Source organism: Octopus bimaculoides, chromosome 19, assembly GCF_001194135.2.
Source record: "Octopus bimaculoides isolate UCB-OBI-ISO-001 chromosome 19, ASM119413v2, whole genome shotgun sequence".
NCBI lineage: Eukaryota > Metazoa > Mollusca > Cephalopoda > Octopoda > Octopodidae > Octopus > Octopus bimaculoides.
The window spans coordinates 39,513,383-39,523,093 of NC_068999.1; positions in this window are offsets into that span (position 1 = coordinate 39,513,383).

Below are 9,711 nucleotides of genomic sequence, written 5' to 3' on the forward strand. Positions count from 1 at the left end.
TAAGGATGTTGTAGCTGTAGCTTATAACTGGGACAGCTAAAGTGTTGATACCCATTATCTTGTTTTTAGCATTGAGCTCTGTTTTTAGTATTGATCTTACTCGTCTATAGTACTCTTTCTTTATTTTTTCTTTCATTTGTGTATGTTGCATCCTATCTAGTTCATTGACTCCTAAATACTTATATGGTTGGATTTCGTCTAGTTCTCTTATTTCATTGGCTTTATCTAGTGTTATATTGCTACTGTTAACTAATTTTCCTCTTTTCAGGGTTGCTTTGGCACATTTTTATTATTATTATTATTATTATTATTATTATTATTATTATTATTATTATTATTATTATTGTTATTATTATTATTATTATCATCATCATCATCATTATTATTATCATTACTAAGGCGGTGTGCCAGTAGGATCGCGAGTATGCCGGAAAAAATACTCAACAACATTCGTTCCGGTTTATATTCTGAGTATTTCCTGATAAACAGAAACCAATATTTGATGAGAACCAAAATTCACTGACACTCACCAAATATCTCGAGTGGCAGTTTTCCAGGAGATTGTTTTGGATTTATTCCGTTTTATAATTTACGGAAATCAGATCATAAATGTAGTGAAACAATGTAATAGATAAAGAAATTGAAAAACGGTTCCCTCAAAACATTATCCATAGAGCTTGGGAGCGTATAATACTCCTTTCTCTGTGTTATATGGCAATAAGCACAAAGAGAGAAACAATAAAGTGCTGCTAATGGGGAGAAAACTTGATTTAATGCACATTTATAAGGAAAATGCTTTTAAACATGTTATTATTTGCACCTAGAAGATCACTCATGACATTTCACGAAATCAAAAACTTGCGAGCTATTCCTAACAGCTTCACCTGGAGCTCCCATATATAAAAGTTTATATGGCTCAGAGATAGATTCCAGAATTCTTTAGACCTTTTTCTGTTCCAGAGGACTAGATGTCATTCTTCCTTTCTCTTCTTTGCACGGTCTCATCAAGAACACTACTACATTTCATGCTCTCCCTATACAAGGTAAAATATCCAAGGCATCTCAAAAGAAGATGGATTCAGATAATCATGCAGCTATCACATATGGAAGTCAAAAGTATCTATCTTCACCTCTCCCGTCATTACATCGTTATTGTTATAAACAGCAATGCGTCACAAATACTTTACCTCAACTGGTCCAACTCTCATTAATATTATACCAAAATACGTGAAAATGGAAACAGATCCCATAAGATTCCAAAGTTCTCAGGACAAATTTCTCCAAAGTATCCCTGACCAACCTCCTACACACGGATATATCTCCAACAATTATAACTCTTTGTTTGAGTGAGCTATGTTGCCCTATATATGACTAAAAGACTTCACCAGGTCGAAACCTATCTAAGCTATTTAAGCTATTGATATTTTTTTTTCATCAGTGCTGATAATGTTTCTTAGCCGAACACTTTGCAGAAATGTTGGCCAATATTTGGTGAGAGGGCAGGATTTGAATTTATGGTTGAGAGAATCTAGTAAATATAGCAAAGCATTCGATCCAGCATTGTTTCAAATCGGATAAATCACCTATAAACAGACATATCTAAAGTATGGTTTACTAGTAAGATAGCTAAACGTTTACTCGTAATTGATCAATAAACAAGATATGAAAATCGCTTGCAATTTTCGTATTCACTTAGTAATAAGATAATTAGTAGAATTTATATAATTAGACTTTCTTTTACAACCTCAATATTACGACATTGTTCCATGCTAACATTATACATATCAATTTCTATGCTATCGTGGACGATATGCATATATTATGGTGCTAGCAATAATAATTATATCGTTAAAATTTAATACGATTACAATTTGCTTCCCGTGTAAATACACAGAAATAATTTTATTTGTAAATAATTCAATTGCGGAAACAGGTAAAGTAGGTGACACGTGCAAATTGTATTACACGACTAATATTATGAGGGAAACATCCAAATCTTAATTATTTTCTATATTGATATTTAAATTATTTCTTAGTTGCTCACATATATTCATTGGTTGTTTAGAATATTACGAGCGATGCACATCCTGCATTGTTGTGCCTAATATTTACTGTTGCATCGCATACCTGATTGAGAAGACATATATCATCAAAGAACATGAAACCAGTTCTTTTTTCTTTTTAAATCCTGAAGTCATGTGCAGTCTAAGCCATACAATCCAATAAGATTTACAGTCAAACGGCTAGTTAAAGTTTGAGGGAAAAAATAGTTTGCTTTTTGCTGCATGTTGAGTCACCGATGTACAACCTTCTCACACTGCATTTGGTTAGTTGAAGCCAATTATTGGAAGCCAGCATAACTGTTCACATAGTAATATTCAGACAGTTTATTCAATATCATGAAATGTTATCACTCATCTTATTACTGTATTATTTTGTGTGTCAGTTGATTAATTAATTGAGGGAGTGTATAGGCCATGCATTTCTTTAGATTCTTCTAGAATGGTGTAGAAACTATAATACCTGTGCTATAATACACACTTCTTCAATTGTAGTAAATATTCTAGCTTGAGGTTTGTGTCCGGAAATGACCATCCCGCATATACAACAAAATGGTGCAGCATCTACCCACAAAGAAAAATGACGGTGCGATAAAATGTAACATGTTAATAACTCGAATATTCTGGTGGTTTTGTTTTTATATTATCAATAACGAACGTGGCTTACACTGAAACACATATGGACGACGAAGTCTATTGAATTAGACCTAAGAATCAGGTCTAAAATATTGTTGAAAACCTGAAACGAATCAATGTAATAATGAGTTGGGACACAGAATTTTTAATTTATAAAACTAGACCTTTTCTACTCATAGCACAAGGCCCGAAATTTTGGGGTAGTGGGTCAGTCGATTAGATTTACCTCAGTACGCAACTGGTACTTAATTTATCGACCCCGAAAAAAATGAAAAACAAAGTCGATCTCGGCGTAATTTGAACTCACAACGTAAAGGCAGACGAAATACCGCTAAACATTTCGCCCGGTGTGCTAACGTTTCTGCCAGCTCGCCGCCTTATTTTATAGAACCATACCATGAATACAATAATAACGATTATGACAGGTGTCTCTAGAGAGTGGGAGGTAGTGTGTGAGGGAGGGTGATGAATAAATATATATTATATAAATGTAAACAATAGTAAATGTTAGCTGACATTTTTCAAATAAATGAATCTCATATATCATCATAAAACAAACTGTGAAATTGCTTTTATACGATACAGACATATGTACAGGTGAAAAACGTTGTTTCAATATCCTAACAAGAAAGATGCATAAAACTTTCGCCAACATTAATCTAGAGCCGTAGTTTTTAGTAATATAAAATATAAACTACATTGATTTAACAACCACACAAAGATAATGGTTCCTGACATCAACGTTATCAGTAAAAAAAATGTAAATATCCTCATCAATATTAACATTTGATATTTTTTCTGTATTTTGTCTTTTACAATATATTTTGAAAAAGAAGTATATCTTATATGGCTCATATATCATAAAAAACATGACATGTGACTGACGAAAATTACGTTAATGTATTACATGATTATATAAAAAAAAAGATATTTAAATATATCAGCAAGTCGACTTCATGAGCGACTTAATTGAGGCCGTGGATGCTAAGAAAGAAATGCAAAAGAGATATTAGAAAACTGCAATTTGTTTTTTAAGAACCAGATTTCGGGCACGGAAAAATTAAAAGAAATAAAAATAGTAAGATCTTACAAAGATTTGATATCGAAACGTATAATATCTTATTAGATAATTAATTGAACTAATAAAATCATTAGCTGTTTGTAGTTTATTGTAGAATCACAGTCAGATATTTATAATTACGCTAAATATAATTGGTAAAATAATAATTAATCATCCGCGTGTTTCGTTTGAACAATTTTCGGATTATGAAATACAACATGGTGTTGTAAGCTTATGCGGTGCAAACTAATGTGCATTTCTATTGGGTGGCAAAGAGTTTTAAGTGGCTTATGATATCTACTAAATACCACCATAAAATTGTGTTATGGGAATGCATTACAATTGACTAATTGAAAATATAATTTTCAAATCTACACTCCAGCGAGTTTAGACTTGTATTTCGTTATCAAGAGTCGATTAAATAACCACTACTTACTCATCGTTCATGCAAATCGATGACATTTCTCTGCAAACATTCGTGTTTTTATTTTTTCAACTGTAAAAACTTTTCGTTAAATCCTAGTATTCGGACATGTTGCACAAATGACTAGTTTTGTTGATGAGTTCTGATATTTATACTTAATATTTGTGATGTGCGCGTCCTATATTTCATCGAACAGTAGACCGTTACCAATATAATACCTAATAAATTATTTGTGTTATATGAAGGTGCATGATCTAGTGGTTAGTTTGTTGGTCTCAGGATTTCAAGACCGCAATTCGATTCCCAGAGTGACTGTGAAAAACACCACTTCATTTCACGTTCCTTTAGTGAAAAACAACTGTAAAATGGCAGTCCGTTCGCAGGGAGCGTTGGTCAACCTGCCTGCCTAGTTAGAGGGGTGACATTTACCGTACGTCTGATATTTCACCATCATCCATAAGAGTGACCGTAGCTCGATTCACTAACAGTTTAGAAAGACATATGTTAGGATTCCTGCACTTATGTAGATGAGAATTCTAATATTACCCAAAAGTTCGATGCAACCAAATTCAGCTTTACGCTTGAAAGTTTCGAGGCGAAATTATAGATAACGGCTGAATCGAGTAAATAGCATTCAAAGATTCAAGCTATTCCCATAATTCTTTTTATACATGAAGAGATATTGCTGAAAAATTCGAGACTGAGTATTCGCTCAGTCGTCGGTGTTTGACATAACGGCTCTTTTGAGATTTAGAAAATGATGTGGAGTCTCAATGAAAGGTAATAAACACAAACTTTTTTAGATTAACTAACCCTATCACTTATTAGATTTCCCACCGGATCTAGATATTATGGTGTATGAATTAATCGCTTCCGAACTCTAAACTTAATACAAATAACTTTTTTGTGAGTTAGAAAAGTAGTAGAGCATGACTTGAGTTGAATTTACCTACCATTTCTAAGTTTGGTTATACATATAAGGATTTCGATGGCTTGTATTAGTGATTCATTCCACAGAGTGTATGGATATAGAGGGTTTAGAGAATGTATGAGAAAAAGGTAAAATTAATTGCATTTCTATTAACAACATTAGGCATATTTATTAGCGAGGGATTGTAGCCGACAAATCTCATACCGTATTTCTTAACTCTTCAATATGAAATATTATAAGGTGAGTAAACAAAGCTAAGTATACGAATTTAGTAATAAATGCGAACGAAACTTTTAGAGTTTACTGCATGTTTTTTTAAAATGGTTCGGCCATTTTTAAAATTCACATCGCGTTTCCAACTCCAATGATATTTTTAAACACTGACCAAAATGTAAAACATATACTAAACAAAAACAAAAGCAGAAAAAGTAGAAGCTTATTCAAAGAGAAATCGAAACGGCATGAGAGAAATACATGACTTCCCTCTGCAGACAAGTTCTAGATTTTAGTCAATATTATATCGATTAAAATCTAGTTTGTTTGTGGACAAGATTGACAATGCCTTTGAACGATCGGATTTTAATAACGGGCTGACAATGTTGCTTTGAGACAATTTCCGTTATTATTAATGCTATTATTATTATTATTAGTAGTAGTAGTATTATTAGTATTATTATTTTCTATGATTTTATCGTTCAATAGCTGACAGAATTTAATATGTAACCTCTTAAAGAGCAGCTATGAATATGAGATTGTTTAGCAATGTCTCTTGATAATTGTTGAAATATAAAGCAAATATTTTGATAACGAAAGATCAATAAAACTAAATCACTTCTTTATCTTAATAACTAGAATGGAGAAAGTGATTTGACTCTCTAGTGAAACTAAAACTATAAAAGATTATATTTCCCATAGTCAAATAAAAATGCGAAATTCTTCATCTAGAAGGTTAAATATTTGGAATTATATAGAATATAGTCATATCGTTGGATATTGATTGTCTAGATAGGAAGGAGGCTATTATTTACAAATAGATGAGTGACTGTTTATTTAGTTCCATATCAACCCTGTACTAGATTGGGATTCGAAAGAGTTTCGGTTGATATTTCTAGGAGGCTGAATGATAATGTTAAGGATCCCACACTTCGTTTGTGAATCATGGTTCCACTTGACAATGTAGGCCATTGATTGAAGGAAGGCGCCGTTTGGGAAGAACACAATCGTTTCAGTCAATCATTTTCATATGTTACTGTTGTTGTTCTTGCTTAAGCCCTTTTACAAACCCGATCTGACTGAACTCATTCATGATCATAGACCTTTCAAATGTGGCAATCCTGTCTGTTTGTACATCAAAGTCTGTATTGCTGAATGTGTCATTCATCTATATAGAATGATATGAGAAAGATTTGTGTACTATTTCTGACAAATGAAATGACCACTTACAGGACATCTTACTTTTGATCCAAGAATATGAGTAAAATAGAATATTTAAAGTATATTCTGATATCTTCCAATTATATAGGATGCTTAATCAGAATCAAGCAAAGAAGTGTGAGCTGATCCAAATTTGAACGCAGAACCTCATTTGCATACATAATTATTTACGCACGCACCTTCTATGTGATCACTTGACATTATATATATATTGGTACTCCGTCGATAACAACGATGTGTGTCCCAGTTGATCCAATCAACGGAAGGTGTTGCTCGCGAGATTAACGTGCAAATGGCTGAACTTTCCAGAATCAACCGTACATTTTAAGTAGTTCTCAGGAGCATTCAGCCTGAGACAGAATGTGACAAGGCTGACCCTTTGAAATACAGTTACTACCCATTTTTGCCAAATGAGTGGACTGGAGCAATGTGAAATGAAGTATCTTCTTCAAGGACAAAACGCGCAACCTGGAATCAAAAACATGACATTAAGACTATAAGCCGAATACCTTAACCATTAAGCCACACTCCTTGACTCAGTCGACATAGCAGTGAAATAAATGAAGTCTTCTCCAGCTGATTACGTTATGGGTTAATGAATGGAGTATGCATTTGCCAGCGCAATTTTTGTGTGCATCACAATGAGAATGGTCAAGGAAATGATTTGAATCCTTGCTAATGGCTTCGCTCGCTCGGCAAGAACATTTGTAAAAGGAGAATATTTAAGGATGATTTCGTTTTTCCTTAAAAATAGCGATGTATGTTTATTGATATACACATAGAAGAACGAAAATGAAGTCAAATTACAACTCTAGATGTGGAAAGATGAAACGTACTGTCGTTTCAGGATGCTGCTTTAACATTCAAATTCAGAATTGTTTAAAACGATATTAATTACAGATTTCGAGATTCATTAAAAATGTAATAATAATAATAATAATAATAATAATAATAATAATAATAAGGGAGAAAAAACGAAAAATGTAAGAAGCGAAGAGCGGTTATTAGTAAGCGAACAATGTATAACATCCTGAACGGAGCAGAGTAAATCTATGATATATAACTAGTCGACGATGGGATTGGGTGGGGGGCGTGAGACCAAAATGACTACAGAAGTTTAGAAGTAAGACGAGAGCGAGAAATTGCTAAAAACCGTATAGTAATTAGTATGGCGCTAGCATAATAAAAAAATGTAGAGAACGAAATTATGAAGGTGCATTTGAATAAAACTACGTGCAGCTTAGTTTAATGAACGGTGTGTCTGGATAATTAAATTTGATTTGTTTGGGCATTTGCCAAGAATCATTCAACTGGTGAAGTATTTGTGGCAATATCAAAGAGACGATCTATGGCTAAAATAAAAAAAAGACAAATAATAAGTTTAAAAGCAAATAAATCAAATCAAGAAAATAATCAAGTGAAATTAAACAAAACTAACCAAATGAAAACAAATATTAAAAGAATAAAAACCAAATATACATAGAAAATAGTAACTCGAAAACCATAATAATAAAAAATCGAACAAATTTCTTTGTTAGAAAAATCGTTTGTGTGATCTTTGAACAATGGCAAAGTTGAGCAAAAATAATTCATCTATTTAAACTGTATGAATATTGCTTAAATAAATGATTATGTTTACTAGAGAGAAAAAAAGCAGCACTTGGAACATTAATTATTGCTCATTATCATAAGAGGTCGATAAGACAGTGGAATGGTAAAAACAATACAATGCCGGACTAAAAACTTGACGCATTTAACGATGGTTAATAATATCGCTTTATTCTTGAAATGAAATCCTAACATAAACGAGTCTGTACCTTTTAGTATTCGAGCCAAGAAAATACAGATGCGAGAAGCAGAATATACATCAGTTGTTGATTTCTAAAAACTTCACTTCAGTCCTAAATATATCGGAATAATTACCAGATTTCCTGTTATAACCAGTCACGCATATGTAGGACTACTTCATCCAGTATATATCAGCTAATTTTTTTTTATGTATTTCATATAGAGTGAAAAATGATATTTAATTAAATATCATGTAATTAATTGAAAATTATGAACAATTTGAAATATAATACATAAGTACTGATTAATTTAAAGTTATGTATTATGTATGCCAGCGTATTTACTATTGCAGAATTCAGAGGAAAAAGCTCATGGGAAGACTACTGTATCATGGTTCGAATCCTAGGGTATAACCTCCTCATGACATTTCTCCAAGCATAAACATAGGGCGAAGTGAACTCTGAATGAAACTTTTTGTTTTTTGCTAACGCTTAATAATACATTTAAAACAATTTTCCTTTTTTACATTTTGTCTCAGCAAATCCCTGGACGAAATATATGAGTCTTAACGCAGCAAACAAAATTGTTAAAAGTTATAAACATTAATAAATGATATTGTCTTTTTTGTTTTTTATTTGAAGAATTTTGTATTTTATTTCTTGTAAACTGATAATATGGCAACTAAACGTGAGAACATTAGCGGGACTTTACGTGTCCCAACAGCATAACATGTTTACAATTCTCTTGCAAGTTATGCAAACACCTTGTGGGGAGAGAATAATGCTCACATGTTATAGATATCTTCCTCTAAATTGTGTATTGTCATTTTCGCCATTATACTGACAGCGTACGTGTGTTGCAATTTACAAAGAAAAAACGAAACAAAGTTTTCTGTTAGGTACATTCAAAAATTTTGAAAAAAACTGAGTTGAAACACTTCTCCAGTGAAGAAAAAAATGTAATTTCTCTCGTTAAGTGTTAATGCTTAGGCCGAATCTCCCTAGAGATACGTTTTCCTATTTTTCATTCTTGGAAAGTGTTAAAGAGGTAGAATCTTTTTAGAGATATGGAAAGCAGCGAATGATTTAAGGCTTGCTGAAGTAAGTTACAATTTTACGCATAGATGAATAACAAATGCACATCGCGCGCGCACACACACGTATATACATCAGAGGATTTAGGTTTAATAACAACATTCTCAGACCCTTTAACAAAAATTTCTGAGTCATGTCAATATATTTGATATATTTGATATAATACAAAATATATTTCCTTTCATCTCGGAAGCACAACATTGTAAAGAACAGAAATATTTGGTGGGAATCGTATATATATATATATTTTTTTTATATATATATATATATATATATATATATAT